The sequence below is a fragment of the Crotalus tigris genome, unplaced genomic scaffold (genome assembly GCF_016545835.1).
Source record: "Crotalus tigris isolate CLP2741 ecotype Arizona unplaced genomic scaffold, ASM1654583v1 scf7180000018319.300238, whole genome shotgun sequence".
Classification (NCBI taxonomy): domain Eukaryota; kingdom Metazoa; phylum Chordata; class Lepidosauria; order Squamata; family Viperidae; genus Crotalus; species Crotalus tigris.
In genome coordinates this window covers 165253-182588 of record NW_024096939.1, presented here as the reverse complement: position 1 = coordinate 182588, position 17336 = coordinate 165253, and positions in this window count along the sequence as shown.

Below are 17336 nucleotides of genomic sequence, written 5' to 3'. Positions count from 1 at the left end.
TCTGTATAATTTATTGAGAACAGGTGCTGCCTTATGATGAAAACAGATAGGAAACAGAGGCAGTCAACATGATTAACTGGAGCCAGTCTTTTCAAAATTTAAATTCAGTCAGACAAGGTGTCTGTATAACTATAGCCAGATTCATAATATCTCACAGGTCATTATGAAGAGCAAGTTACTGTCTCAGAAATCATAATCTCATGAAAGGCTATATATGACTCTTGTTTGAAAGTAAAGGTAAGTATGCAATGTTTGCCTAAATAAATTGATTAAGAAGAGGAGGGGGAGTTGAATATACTATGCCTCAATCAAATGAAAATAAACTTTATGGTACATATTAACTATAATATTTTCCTTCAATACTGAGCTAGCTATGAACTATTTTTCACTCCTGAAGCACAGAGATCAAAAGTAGACTGGTGTGCTTCAAAGTGTATGTGTTTGTTGCCTCCTCTCCTATATGATGCTAAAGCTGGGCTAAATTGTCTTCTTTCTTCTCTAATATCTAGGACAGCTTTCCACAACCATATCTGTAACCTTTCAGATGTAGGCTTGAAATGATCTAGGACAACTTTCCCTAGATGACATTATTGCAGTGTTAACTGTGCACATGTCCATATAATTGGCTGCTGTTGACAACTGGAACATTGGAACATTGCCAGAATTTGAGGTACTGTATATTATGGCAAGCATCAAATGAAAGAGAAACTTGAGGCAGGGCAGCCATTTTCAGCAGCCCCTCCTGTTTATTTTACTATTTGATTCCATTATAGCAGGCAGATCCTTCGCCTTCCTGACTCAGTAAATGTGGTTTTTGGTATGACATATCTATTACTGCACAAGGCCATCTTAAAGTTAAACCAATGTCTCTGGAAATCTTAAATCTAAACTCAAGTCTGGATAAAAGAGGGCAGAAGTGATGGGAAGCCTTTGTACATATGCAAGAAGTATCATTTTTTAAAAAAAATTAGTTGATATTGTCCAGAGATCTCAAATAGTAGTATCTAAGGCTGAACCGAGTAGTGGAAATGAACTGTAATTCATATTCTGTGGTAATAATGTTCATCTGGTACTTCAGTAACTCAGATATGGCCTTCAGGTTCTGGCTGAACTACAGTTTTGGCAGTTCAAGCCAGAAAAGTTAATCTGATGAACCCATCCTGATTCTAAGTAAGCCCAGTTCATCTCAACAATATGAGATAACTCCACTAAAGCTGGATCAGCAATTTGATATAGCTCTAGCAATAGCATTTAGGCTTATATACTATCCCATAGCACTTTACAGCAGTCTGAGCAGTTTACAATGTAGAAGCATTATTTGCATATTGCCTCCCCCCACACAGAATCTGGGTCCTCATTTTACCGATCTTGGAAGGATGGAAAGCTTAGTCAACCTTGAGCCCCGTTGAGATTGAACTCTAGGCTGTGGGCAGAGTTGCCTGCCAAGCTGCACTTTAACCACTGTGCCAAATATAGTGAGTGACTTGTTTTACTATGTGAAAGTAGTGTGATTATACAGAACCAGTCATATGCCACGTAAAAACATTACACTTTTAATCCAGTTAGTATTTCCTCAAGGGTAAGAACTTGACTTGAAGAAAAGTTTAATAAAGGGGGATCTCTTCATTTCCACAAGATAGATTTGTTGCACATTGTAATATAACAGCTATCATAATAAAACTGTGGAAGTTGTCATATTTCCAGCCAAGCAAAGATTTCAGGCAAACAAACTATGACCTTAATAGTCTCTTACTTGTTTCGGAAATTCTGGAACAGTTCCTGCTGAGGTAATGTAAGACTATCTTACTGTACAACATTTCACACAAAGTTAAGAAATTAGATTATTGGGAGGAACTGGGAGGAAAATCAAAATATAAGAAATAGAGCTCTGATAATTTTATCAAAAAGAGTAGAAACTCAAGTAAGGTGTTCAGGAAGGAGGCAAAGAGAAAGAGAGAGAAAGAAACACAATTACCTGGCTCACATAAAAGGCTAGGTCAGGCTAAAATGAGTTGGGAAGGGTTTGGTTCAGTATGCCATGAGAATCCAAACATTGTCACAATATCAACCATGTTATGCCCAAGCAATATGACTTAATCTTATTAAATCATATTGCTTAGACATAACATGTGATTATAGAAGTCCCATTTTGTTATTTACATTGTATAAATATAGCCAATCAATACTTTTTTCAGGAAAGGGTTTTTTTTGAGAAAATAAAACAAAAAGTAAAGTATGGTAGTAAAGTATTTAAAGAAGAGGGAGATATGAAGACAGATAAGTTGAATGATAGAAATGAAATCAATTAGTAGATTTGGGTAGACGGATAACATTTTCTTGATTTAGCAAAATGGCATGTGAAGTTTGTCAAAGGATCTTCTATTATGTTGGCTACTGCAACCATTGGATAAATTATCAAATACTGCTGACTCTTCTTTTCCACCCCACCTCCCAAAAATCAAAGAAGTGGAGATTACAAGTATACCAAGTATCAAATATCTATTTAATATGGTGGCATTTTAACAGTTTCAGTATCTCTGTGCATAAGTCAGATGAGGCCAGAGGTAAACAAGTTCTCTTGGATTAGAAAGACAGATGCAACATCTCATCCAAAGCCCTTTATTTGACCTTGAAAGATCAGCTATTCTAGGAAAGAAAGAAAGAATACTATTTTCATGATTCCCCAACCTTAGTTTTTCTTTGACTGAGATTTTTGGAAAGGAAAGCAAACACCTAATGGAATAATAAACCCTCTTGCTAAAAAATATATAGATTCTATTTATAGTGGAACCCACTCAAATAAATATGCCATTAATAAACTTGTGTAAGAAATTATACTATTACATAGTGTACCTAGTGATGAAATAAAATGCCACAAGACAAGTGGTGAAACCTGATGATTGATTATCAGGGTTGCTAAGCAAATAAACCACTGTCAACTAATGATCATCTTTTTTGATGAATGTCTCAATACATTAAGGCCCAAACAAGGAATTAAAGTAGTTCAAGAAATCAGTTTCTTATATTTAAGGTGGGATCTTCTGCATTCAGGTTAAAGATATGGTGAATGTAGTTGGTCCCAGAAATCTGGTTTGAAATCCATAGGTCTTAAAGTTGCCAAGTTTGAGAAACACTAATCTAGAAAGTGTTAACTGCACACGTATTGGAAACAACATAATTAGTGAAATGTGCAGCTGAATTTGGTGCATTATCTGGCTGGCATTTTGTTTTGTTCCCTTTAATGGAAAAGGAAAAGGACAGCACATCAGTGTATCACATGTAGCATGAAGATACATCCGCCATGATGATTAAAGAAGGACTAAAAAGGCCACCGCTTAATGATTATACAAACAAAAACAAATGATCGCCACAGGCTAAGGAATTTGGCAGCTAATAAAAGAGAAATGGAGGACAGGCTTTTTTCCTCATTATTAGTTACATTGCTTCAGAAAGAATTATTCAGAACAGGGGTTAAGAATGCCCTTGAATACCCTACAGTTGTGTTCTCATATCTCAAGAAATCTTGATATAAATATGGATCATTATTTGAAAGCTTTCTTATCAATACTCAACATAGGAACTGTACAACATATGAATCTTACATATTCAGAACACTCTTGGAATCAAAGCTGAGACTCATGTAGCTCTACATCAGGGGGGGGTCAAACAGCCAGCCTGTGGGCCGGATGCATCATGGTGAAACTGCACCCACCCCATTGCCGGCAATGGAAAAAAACTCACAATATGTCACGACACATCACGTGACGTTGCGAGTTTGACACCCCTGCTCTACATCAGTTGCTTGCTGTATGTGGTATACTGAAGCCTTTGAAACATACACTAGGTATGCTTTAGGTAGGGATAGTCATTGGGTCCCTTTCCTTTTTTAAGGTTTCAAATTGTATAAAAGAAAAAGCAAATATTTCAATGAGCAGCAATGTTTTCTAAATGCAAACAAATCCTCTACCCATCACCTTGAAATCCTGTTAATGCCTTTCACATCAGGACGAGAGAGATTCTTTAGATACAAGTTTGACTGGAAGCAAAACTCTCCAGGTGCCAGAAAAGGGAAAGTGAGTGGGAATGAAGACAAAAGGAACCCTCCAGCTGCAACCCCCTTGGGAAAGGGTAGCAATAGCAGTGCTTTTTTTGTAAAAAAAAAAAAAAAAAAAAAGTGCCAGAACTCACACACATCATACAACCCGCCTTGCCTACCCTACAAGGTTCCATCCAAAAAAGGTGCCGGGACTCCGTTCTGAGTGTTCCATGACAAAAAAAAGCCCTGAGCAATAGTAATGAAAGTTGGAGGTGTTCAAGGATGTCAGCAAAGGATGAGGAAGGAATGTGAAGGCTGGTGTGATGGGTGGGTAGGAAGAAAATGGCATAAGAAGAAAGGAGTGATGTATTTTGGGGTCTCTCTTTTCTGTTGTTATACTGTGACTTCTTTATATGTATGCACATTCTTTGTAGGAATATATGCGCCACCTCGCATATGAGCCGAGGTGTGCAGCAGTTAGAGTGCAGTACTGCAGGCCACTTTAGCTGACTGTGTTCAGCAGGTCAGCGGTTCAAATCTCACCGGCTCAAGATTGACTCAGCCTTCCATCCTTCCAAGGTAGGTAAAATGAGGACCCAGATTGTTGGGGGCAATGTAAATATATATATACATTGCTTACTGGTGTACACCGCTTAGAGAGTGCTTGCACTTAAAGCAGTATATAAGTCTCATAAATAAATAAATAAATATTCCTCTGATATAAGAATATTGATTTGTATATGTGCATGATTTTATTTTATTTTTTCCGGTGTACGATCAAATGGTCTTTTAACCTCATTCATTCTCACATTTGCAAAATGGGTTTTCTGGCAAAATCAAAGGGATAATTTTGTATTCAGAGTTTCTGAGCCCTTGTGTTTAATTTCAAAAATTGGTGATTTCTTTCTTTAAATTCATAATTTTGCCTTCACTCCTTTTTGTAATAGCATGCGCAGTATTTTTAGTATTCCAAAAATGTCCATAGGCACAAAGTAAGCTTGGGAACTCACTCTATCTGACCATACTGGATGGACAGATTATATATGATAGTATATAAGTAAATATCCTCTTGGATTTAAGTACACATACTGGTAAGGCAATGAACTTCACATACTCATAAAATTTGGGTTACCATAAATGCCGGCGTATAAGACGACTTCCGCGAGCGCTGAAATCGGCGCCAAAGATGGGGGTCGTCTTATACGCCGGGTCGCCTAATATGCCGGCATATACGGTAGATTAATTTATGTTACCTTCCAAGTCTCTCTGTTCTGATCTTCTTATAACAATTGCAATAATAGATCTTCCATAGATATCCAGAGCAATGTGGATACTACTGAATATATATTTCCCATTTATAACATAATGGAACTTATTTTGGAACAAATATTCTATAGGTTGCATTAAGTCAATGTATCTGTTATAGTTGCCACTAAGTATAATTCCAAATACCCACATATTTGGAGGAACAATGAGTCTTTGAGTATTGATTTCTTAGAGATCCAAAGAACTCAGTCCAAAATTTCTATTTATTGGAATCTTGGGGAACAGATAATTTACAATTCACAACTGTACATATTTAGTTGTATATAACTGTACCCTTATTTGTACTTCTTACTATTCATTTCCTTGAATTATAATGGATCAATTGATAAATACAGCATACTTTGGACTTCAGGCTCCATTATGTTCTAACGTTTTAAAAACCAGTTTTGCCAATCCAAATTATGAAAATGTGTTTCAGATCTACACAGTTTAAGTGTATCTGAATGTGACTAAAATATGAAAGTTTTGCCTGCAATTTGGGACCTATTACACCAGTACAACTATATAAAATGCATCTGTGTGCATGTTTTAAGTAATCCAAACTGTTCCTCAGTACAGTGAAGCCTTTGATGCTCTAAATCCAACACTAGTAAGAAGAATCTAAATCCTGGATTGAAAAATGGGTGGCTTGACTGCTGATCTGTCAAGACCTGCACAATATAAATAGGAACATATCAGAGGTATTTTCCAGAAATTTTATATGTAGCACTTTGCCTAAGTATAGTCAAGATATTGCAGTTTCTATATATTTGTTTGTCAGATCAAGGATAGTATTTAATTTTTTTTATAATAAAGAGTTTGACAACTTTTCAAAAATAATGGATGCCCAGAAATAGCAGGCCAACTTTACTATATATTAAATTAAATTTTATTTACATTGTGAATAAATTATTGCAACAATTATCATAGATGTACACAGGACTTTTTTTGTCATACAATACCCAGAACGGTTCCGGCACCTTTTCTGGATGGAATCTTGTAGGGTAGGCAAGGCGGGTTGTATGACGTGTGTGAGTTCCGGCACTTTTTTTTTTTTTTTTACAAAAAAAGTACTGGATGTACATACTGTAGGTATGAGGGTATTAAAATGAAACCACTTCCTAGATATGCATGTATGTTTGTGTGAGGGAGACTTGCAATTGCATTCCATTAGCATGAATATTTTAAAAAGTTTAATAATCTACACCCCAGTGCTCCTCTGGCTTAACCAAAAGGACTTCTGCTATTCCAAAGATTTTCTTCTATTACAGGAATAAGAACATCTGACCATATGTTATTGATCTGATCTATTATGGCTATCGGCCAAACCAGGATAGTAGCATAGTACCAAATGTTTAGAGTACTGAATTTCATAGTACTTAAAAAGAGAATTGATCAGATTGAGAAAAGAACTATAGAAACAGTGGAACTGCATGATATTCATCTACAAAAGCAAATGGGCTATTATGCTGAGCTTCTGTGCCTTTCCAAGAATGTGGAATTATATATGTCTGTTCCTAACCACAATGACAAAAATGTAGAAAAGTGTGTCATGATATGGTGATGCAAGCTTTGGCCTTTTGTACTTGCACTGTGGTATACGCACAAATATAAGGGACAACGTTTGCTTTGCAATATCCGAACACACATTTCACCACTTGGTCAACCCATCCATCCCCTACCACCTCCTACAAGAATAATTGTTATCACAAATACCAAATATTGTGCATGTACTGTATAACCCTATTTCTAAAAAGCAAACTACAGACTCTGACATTTGAGACAAAATCTAGCTACAATCTTAGTTGTGTGAAAGAAACTTCAAAAGTCAGAGAGCTGATTAAACAACATTAGCTTGCCCCTTTTGATCCATCTGTAAAATATTTCAAAAGTACTCTGTAAATGTAGGGGTGATGCTCCTTTGATATAAGAATCCTTGTTAAGGTTAACTTTAAACAGGCATGTGCAGTTTTCCTGGGGGAAGAGACAATTAAATCAATGCTTTGCTAATCTGTGTTTGTGACTTGCCCCAAGGGACTAGGAGAAGCCTGCATCTTATTGTACATCATAAACTAAAAGAAGTGAACAGTCACATTTTTCCTTTGCTCTTTAATTTCCCTTCCTGGAAGAGATAGAGCAGTTATACTTGTAAACTTTAAATGGGTTGCATCAAGAGAATGTAGGGCTCTGATCCTCACATTCCCAACTCTGGAGTCAGAGGATTCAAAAGAGTAGAACAACTCTAAAGTAAAGGACATGCGGACTAAATTTCAATGCCTCTGGTGGTGTCTGGTGCGTGGGGAGAGGTTGACATTGCTCAATCCAGAACATATGCCAGTTACTGCTTCCACTCAACAATTCTTCAGCAGGCATGGCAACCTTCTGTAAATAATATATAAAAACGTACACAAACCTACTGCTCTGCATATTCATAAATATACTAGTGAAGCTTAATTGACAGCAGAACTTCCAACACAGAATCAGGTCCACATTGGCAGAAAACAGGCTATATGCCATTTTCTTTCTATATAAAACATTTTGAGTCAATCATATAGCACAAACAAAATTATTTCCTCTTAGGCTCCAATCTATGTTCAATGTGTTTTGCTTTTCTTTAAAAAAAAGTCTTCAGTTGGTATGTGTAGGTATGCTATAATAATAAAAAAATAACCTAGTCATATAGTTCTGATTGCTCAGGTGCATACAGTCTCACAACCTTGGCTAAGAATTGCCTTATAAGGGAACAAAGAAATCTTGGTCATGCCATAGAATCAGAAAAAGGCTAGAGTTGGAAGGGATAATCAAGTCCCCCTTCCTGTTCAATGAAGGAATCCTGACATCCTCTGCAAGGAATGATGTAATGAAGAAAATCCCATCATCTATCTGGATAACTTATACTACTACATGTATACTTGGAAAGGTGGAGGAAGAAACATAGCCAAGATTCTAAATGCTTTGCACTGCAGTAGGCTACAGGCTATCAACTGTTGCACTGAAGACCCCATTCTTGTCTGCAATAAAAATTCTGTTCTAGCCAAGTCATGTCTGAGAGTTTTCTTCCAAGTCAACTGAATAAAGGATTAAGCATCTGGAGAGTTATGTTGAGTGCTGCTTTGAAAGCTGGCATTAGCATCAATCTCAGTTTGTTATGAATATAGCTTTATGGATACTAGCTCTGTAATGCTGGGTTATTGTTATAAGCAACCCTGATTTCCAGCCCATTCTCTGATATCTTGCACCAGGAAGTATCAAGAAAATTTCAGAAAAATGCAGTGGCCCCTTTCTCAATTGTCTATTGGATAACAATAGACATGGTTTGGGTTTTGAAAAGTATGCTCTCTGCTGCCTGACCTTGGCAGTGGGATCTGTAATGGAAAAGCTTATTTTTCAGCCATTCTCTCTGTCAAATTACTTTCCTTATTAACTGGGTTTTGAAACAGCTTTTTAGTTCATGGTAGAGGACTGTATTTTATACATACACAGACACACAAACACATACACGAACAAGTGAACCAACAACAGTGCTGTGGTGATGCAGTGACTAGAATAGAATAGAATTAGAATTAGAATAGAATAGAATAGAATAGAATAGAATAGAATAGAATAGAATAGAATAGAATAGAATAGAATAGAATAGTTGGAAGGGACGTTGGAGGTCTTCTAGTCCAACCCCCTGCTCAGACGGAAAAACCTATAACATTTCAGACAAATGGTTGTCCAGTCTCTTCTTAAAAACTTCCAGTGTTGGAGCATTCACAACTTCTGGAGGAAAGTTGTTCCACTGATTAATTGTTCTAATTGTCAGGAAATTTCTCCTTAGTTCTAGGTTGCTTCTCTCCTTGATTAGTTTCCATCCATTGCTTCTTGTCTGCCTTCTGGTGCTTTGGACAATAGCTTGATTCCTTCTTCTTTGTGGCAACCCCTTAGATATTGGAATACTGCTATCATGTCACCTCTAGCCCTTCTTTTCATTAAACTACTAGACATACCCAATTCCAGCAACCATTCTTTATATATTTTAGCCTCCAGTCCCCTGATCATCTGTGTTGATCTTCTCTGTACTCTTTCTAGAGTGATCTTGATTCTATCCCTCTGTTAATGCAGTTAGAATGCAGTTAGAATGCAGTATTGCAGGCTAATTCTGCCAATTGCCAGCAGTTCGATTCTCACTGTCTCAAGGTTGACTCAGCCTTCCATCCTTCCAAAATTGGTAAAACGAGGACCCATATTGTTGGGGGCACTATGCTGACTCTGTAAACTGCTCAGACAGCACTGTGAAATGGTATATAAGTCTAAGTCCTATTGCTATGCTAGGTTTTTCAGGGTTAAGCTTAAGACTCTTCTGCTTCACTGACTGGAATTCACATTTGCAAGAAAACTCTAATCCTTCCCTGGAAATAAAGAATATTAAGAATATTGTTCAAATCCAACCATTTTGTCCAATTTTATATATAATATTTTCAATATTGATTTGAGATCCATCATTATAGTAGCGGATATCTTTCTGTGTGTTCAGGTACATGCTCAATAGACATTTTGAGGTGATGTTTAGTATTGGTTTCTGCATGTAGAAAAGTAGTTGGTCTTAAGGAGATATGTTTTTTTACCCTTCTCGCATCACCCACCACTTAGAAAAACTACTCTGAAAGTCTGCATCTGAATGCAAAAAACACCTCACATAGCAGGGAAAATGTATAGGGAGATGGTCCATCATCAACACTCACACTAACCAGCCAGACCCCTCCCAGGGATCTCCACCCTAACATCTCCCTTGCTTGAGTTCTTAGGAGCCTTGTTATAGCTATTTCCCCAGGTGAGAGTTTTCCATTGACTAAGAGATCTAGAATGATAGGTAATCCTTTTATTGAATAGATAGTTGTCCCTCACACCTGGAATCTGGGTGAGGCAGAATAGGACAGGAGTTTTCAACCTTTGCACAGATTGTACCACTTTTAGGACATGACAATATTTGAGTACCACCAGTGCTTAGCAAGGTGTCAAAAACTTGATGACTAAAAAAAGGGGGGGGGATTTGGGATTTTACTAATTAGATTCATTTGTTGTTATAGAAATGGCTAGTTTATGGAAAAAGTAAAAAGTTGAGGTTCAGTGTTAATGCTTCCTTCTATTGCAACAGAGGAAGTCAGAAGTCAATACCTTTTCTTTTCTTTTTCCCTTCTCCCCCTCACTTTTCTCCTTTTCCTCCCCAATGTATCCTACTATTTGCTTTTGCGTTTTATTCTATAATCTAATAAAATGTTACCAACTATAGAAAAAAAGTAAAAAAAAGCACTGGTTTTAATTTTTTCAGTGGCAGTTCCTTTGCTGAATCACTTTCCCTTTGCACTGACAAATCTATGATAATTTATCCATATTTATTAATATGCACCACTACCAGCTCTCTGGTCAGCCATTCTTCCTCTCTCCCTCTTCTTTTCTTCCTCTCTGCCTTCTGGGATCTCCTGCCACAGTGTAGTAAGAATGCACTCCCCTCCCCAGTCCCTTCACTGTACCCTTAAAGACACAGGAATCAAGCGCAAAGCAAGAAAGGCTCACAAAAGCCTCCCAGAATAAAGAAACACCAAACTCCAGGTTTTTTTTTATTTAAGCTGCCTCAGGTGTGTCACAATGGTGCAACCGAAGCCTGAAAGGTTCTGGCAATTGCAAAAAGCAATAACTTAAATTAAGCCTGTTTACCTACAAAGAAAACTTTCTAAAAGCCATAGACAGACTCAAGATAAGGGGGTAAAACTAATTACATTTGTTTAAATGGATTAAACCTATGGAAGCCAGCACTCTGGACTCATTGCTAGCCTTTGTGAAACAGACTAAAATATTCCAATAACCAAAGCACACAAACTGAGCCTCTGCAATACAAAACACTGTAAAAACTATATAAAAATCCTTATGGTAACCCAATCAAGCTGCCAGCTGATCTGGAACCCACTGGCTTCTGAAATAAACCAACCTCCTTTCTGACATGCTTGTCTCCTGGCTTTTCATTTCATCAGTGCTGATTGCATTCTCTTGGCTGGAGAAAACAAACCAGGGGACCTTTTCTTCCAGCAACAGCTTCTTCTTCCCTGTCTCTTTTTCTTTCCTGTCTGCTGACCTCTCCTTCCATAGCTTCTTCTCTGTCCTCTTTCCAACCAAAACCACCTCCTTTTATATCCTCTCCTCTCTTCCCCCTTCCTTTTCTCTTTGGTTCACCTCCAGCTACACTCTGCTTCCAGAAGCTTCATTCCCTTCCCCCACTACACTAGTCTAGGAGGGTCATGTACCACCTGCCACACGCCAAAGTACCACTGGTGGTACGTGTACCAGCAGTTGAAAAGCCCTGGAATAGGAAATCCTCTTCCTCTAGATGGGGAATGATGGCCCCTTTCTGACTTGTGGACTTCAACTCCCAGAATTCATGAGCCAGCATGGTTGGCTCAGGAATCTTAGAAATTAGAGTCCACAAGTCATAAAAAGGCTATCATTCCCCACACAGGCTCTAGAACAAAACTTAGATAGTTCCACCTTTTCCTTTTAAGCTGGTTTATCCAGATCAAGTGGTTTTGGAGAGGCTAAACTGGGAAAGGAAATAGACAATATATAAGAGCAGGGAAAGTCACCCTATACAAAGAACTTGACTGTATGTTCTACAGATTGTAAATATGCAGTACGTAAAAGCTATTCAACTGTTGCCTCCAGGCACTATTTTTTTTAAAAGAAAAAACTTTTTAATGAGTTGTTGAGTAAGAGTTGCATTAAGTCAACTAACAATTGTAGATCAGAAGATTCTCAGCAGCTTTAGAATTTTGTCAAAATGCCAGATTGTGACATGGGCTGCTGAAAGCCCATAGAGCAACAGTTCTAACTTCTGAAAATCATTGTCAGTCAACAAGGTGAGTAACTGATTGCCCATGCTCTTCAAATATTCACCTTGCCAAAAGAAGCAACATTAGCCACATGCTACATTTAGTTAAGAGATGGATTCTTAATTTATATGTGGATCCAAACTACTTTTTATGGTCCTTGGAACCACATCAGATTCAAGAAGATTGCATCACAATTTCCTGTTAGTTTGAGAGGTTAAATACACAAATTCACAGTGAATTTCCAAATAGTTTTAACAGTGTAAAAAAGAAACAAAACCAAAAATTTCTCCTCAAATAATCCGGGAGTCTATGTGGTTCTGCCTTGCTGTTCCCTCAATCTGATTAAATACAACCTTAGCCACTAAAACTAGATATTTTCAACTTAGTGATTCTTCAAGGTGCAGTCATGGATGACTGATGATCTGCAGCCTCCTCACGCTCATGGATCAGAGCTTGCTTGCCCCTTAAAATAGCCTCTTCCTATGTGCCAGTGTTCAGTTGGTGAACTGCTTACCTCTCAGTCCATTTCTTCCTGTGTGTTTGAGCCCACTTGCCAACTCCCAGAATGTGCTGAGAGCCTGCTTGCCACTAGTCATCATGTCCCCATCTGCGCCATCAGACAGAACCCATTCATCACTTGGTTTTGGCTGCCCCCATGTTCAGTTAATCAGCAGGAATATGTGAATAAGTCAGTGGCTGGATGCTAGTTCACTGACAGATGCAAGTGATTATGTAAGCAGCAAAATTAATGTTCAAAACTTAGGGAAACAGGTCTGAAGTGCATTTGTGGATGTAAGTCACATATACTGGGTTTAATGGAACTGTGATCTCACATAAGTGGCCTAAAAAGCATGGATAGAAAATAGGATGAAGAATATCTAAAATGGGATTTACTTAAGATGGAACTCCCTTCACCCCTTAAGCCAGGGGTCTTCAAATTTGGCCCTTTTATGACTTGTGGACTTCAACTCCCAGAATTCCTCAGCCAGGCACGCTGTATGTATATGGTATATATATGCTGTATATGGTAAGGAGTTCTTGTGGATTTTACTCCGCTAATCATTCCGACTATAGGGGACAGTGCTCATCTCCATTTCAAGGTCATCGAACCAAAGCTGTCCAGAGACATTTCAATGGGCATCTGGCCAGCATGACATCATGGAGTGCTGTTACCTTCCTACCTTCCTATTTTTATTTGGTGGTCCTCCATGACAGGAAGTCTGACGATCTACCAGTAGTTCCTCGGAAGAACACTAAAGAGTGCTCCTAAATTATCTAGTCAGCTCTTTGGATTTTAACAAACTGCTCCTTGGGGTCTAATTTAATCTTCACTCAGTATTCTTTCAAAGAAATAACCCATCCATTGAGGATACTTCCACATTTTAATTGTGATGCAGTCAATATGTGTAGTGGTGCCATATTTTATCCTGCAGTATTTCTTTCCAAACCCTTTGAAAACTGTTTCGGGCAGAATTAGCATTGAAGAGTGGCTTGCAGACTTGTGTGTGCTGAGGCCTAAAGGCTGGTCATCAATAAGAGTATTAAAAAGCTACATAAATATTGATATCAGCTCGTTGTAACTGGCAATTCAATATCATAAATGAGGATGCCTTTTATTCAGATTATTAGAACTTTTTTATATTCTTACATTATATTAATGTAGTGGCTTCTACTGTGGATACCTTGATTATAATTTCCCATGTTTGTTCCTTTTAGTGGAATCCTAAACAACACATTTAAAAATTAGCCTTAATGTAAATCAATCTGATTTACTCCCGTAAGAGTATGTATTGGATCTGCAACTTTAGTTATGATTGGGCAAGTGGAACATTTATGTTCAACTACACCTATTCCATAGATCTGAGTAGCTTTGGGTTAGGACATTGGGAAGTATAGGGAGAGAGCACAAAGCTCCTAATAATTTAACTGTGGTAATAGTGGCACAGATAATTGCATCATTGCATCATTGCCTTTGAAGGAGGATGAGATAATTCAGGGTTTCTCAACCTCAGCAACTTGACTTCGACTTCAGGATTTTCCCAGCCAACTTGTTGAAGTCCACACATCTTCATGTTGCTGAAGTTGAAAAACTCTGACATACTTGTTTATGTGCCTTTCAGGATGCTCCTCCGTCCACGAGTCAATATGATGCCTTTGTCATATTTTTGAAATATGTTTGAAATACCAGCTTTATATTTCAGTGAGAGCTACTATTGAATCTCTCCAACATTTTTAAAAGAAATAATAATAAAAATAAAATAAAAATAAGTTGGAAGAGACCTTGGAGATCATCTAGTCCAACCCCCTGCTCAGGCAGGAAACCCTATACCATTTCAGACAAATGGCTGTCCAGTCTCTTCTTAAAAACTTCCAGTGTTGGAGCATTCACTGCTTCTAGAGGCAGGTTGTTCCACTGGTTAATTGTTCTAACTGTCAGGAAGTTTCTCCTTAGTTCTAGGTTGCTTCTTTCCTTGATTAGTTTCCATCCTTTGCTTCTTGTCCTGCCTTCAGGCGCTTTGGAAAATAGCTTGACTCCCTCTTCTTTGTGGCAGTCCCTGAGATACTGGAATACTGCTATCATGTCCCCCCTCGTCCTTTTCTTCATTAATCTAGACATACCCAATTCTAGAAAAGTTTTCCTCTATTTCTTGCTCAGCCTATTTTCATGAGTGGAAGGGAGGAGGGAGCTTGATAGAGGGCATGAGATAGAGAAATTAGCTCTTGTCTTGAGAAGAAAGCGAAAAGGTAAAATGATTACTCCTAAGAAAGACTCAGAAAAACAGCTCTTAATAAGAAAGCAGTGAAAGTTTTGGGTAGGCTCTGAAGATTTTGTTAATGTACCCTATAACAACAAAGTAGCATTCCTGGATGGCATGCAGTGCTTGCTCTTGATCTGGCCTACCTTAAAAGACTGACAGCTTCCTATATAAAATGGTTTAATGAGTTATTGCACCATTCATGTTAACTGTCTGGCTAAAAAATAAATACTCCTAAATGGAGAATGAATCAGGCCCAGACACATTTCAAATGAATGCATGGATGTTCATTCCTTTTCATCTAACCCAGGGGTGTCAAACTCGCAACATCATGTGACGTGTCATGACATATTGTGACTTTTTTTCCATTGCTGGCAATGGGTTCGGCATGATTTTGCCATGACACATCTGGCCCACAGGCCGGCAGTTTGACACCCCTGATCTAACCGAATACACTCATTTACAAATTTCTGAGTTGTTAAGAATTCCCCGAGGCCTTGAATATGTGAGATTTGGGGCAAATACTCTCTTACTATATTGGATGTTACACTGCAAATGTCTGATGCACAGTGGGCATTGGTAAATCTAGGCTCCAGAAGGCACAGAGATCTAAAATGATCTCTGTGTGGCAGATCCTTTGCATCAATTAGCAATTCTTTTATTAAATTTCTTAATAAACAATAAGCGTCCGGCAGAAGTCTGATTCAAACACTTCTAAACACTCAACCCTTAGTGTCCATATCTAGATCTGTTGTTCAATAAAAAATATATTTATTTAAGAGGCAAACTTATATGCTACTGTATTTTTTAAAATTCTCTGCCATTTTACATAAAATATTGAATGTGTGAGATTGTACCAGTAAAATTTCCTGGAAAGACAGCCTGTCCTCCCCAAGATGCACACTAAACATCTGTTTTGTATCTGAATGCCAAGCTTTTAAGAATGTTAGCCTGTAAAAAGCACCCAGTTCCTTATTTTAACTGAATCACCAGGTGCTTATGAAATACCATACCCTTGTGAAACCAGAGAGGACAGGAGATAAAAAGGCTGCTTGGATGGAATAGAACATTTCTCCACCAGGAAGATGGTCTGTGAACACAGCAGCTCTACAGTAAAAAGAACAGAATATATTGACTAAATAATAGGATGTATTTTTAAATCTACATAAGAGAAATTCTGCTGAGGCATTAAAAAAAACCTTTAAGCTAGAACAGAACTATGTGCAGTTCAAAGCAGATTATTATACTTTAAAGATTTGTGTGCATGTCTAGATGCAAAAACGAGCTATTTGCAGCCTTTGCTATGCATATATCTGCCTTGCCCATGTCATAATTTTGTATGTAGAGCCCAACCTCTCAAGAACAATGATTGGTCTGAGCAAGTGGTACTGTGATGTTAGCAAACAACCCAACAACCATCTACACAATCCAAAATCAGTTCTGGGAAGCCTTCCTGTACACACACAGGCTTCCTTACACATGAGTTGAAACATTTGTTTGTTTCATGCCGTCCCCTCATCCTTCTGCAACCTTCTTCATTGCCTCTTCTCCTAATGGATGAAAAATGATTCAAAGAAAACTGACAATGAGAAATTGAGCTGAATGCTTTGTCTGGGTTTCCATTCAGACAATCCAAGAGTACCAGCTGCTTTCCACCCACTGAATCACAGAAAAGAAGGAAACCAATAACCTCTTTCACTGTGACAGAAGAAGGCTATTTAGCTGTTTCTTTGCTTCCCAGGACAGCGGTATTGTACAAAGACTGGCTTTGCTTTATTTCAGCAACTCCCAACCTTTTGGGCACCAGGAACCAGTTCTGTAGAGAGAGATTTTTCTGTGGACTGGAGGGGGTGTGGTTTTGTATGCTGCCTGCATTCTGTGGATGGGGCTTTGCTTGTTTGCGCGGACCAGTTTTTGGCATGCTGTGGACCTGTGCCAGTCCAAGGACAGGGGGATGGGGACCCTTGTTTTATTTGTCCTCGCCCTTCTCTTTGATGATTAGATATCAAGATGAAGGCAGACATCAAGCTCTCTGGTATCTCACTGTATGCAAAGCAGAGGTGGAAAAGGAGGAAATGACCAAGAGTTTTTTCATATGGCATTCTCTGTGAAGTTAAAGGACAGTTTCTCTGTGTTTTCTTCAGTCTGACCTCATCTGGAAAGGTTGACAGATGGAGTAGCAGCTCCCTAGTCATACTCGGCTTGTTTTCTCTTTGCAGCCAGAGCAATGGATCATTCATATTTTGGTTCACTTTTTTTAAAATGGAAAAGAGAGCTGTAAGGCAATGTAGCAATGCAACTTTTTAAAAAAAAATTAAAATCAATTAACAGACAGTTATTTTGGAGACAAAAAAGGGAAATAGTACCTAAGAAGAA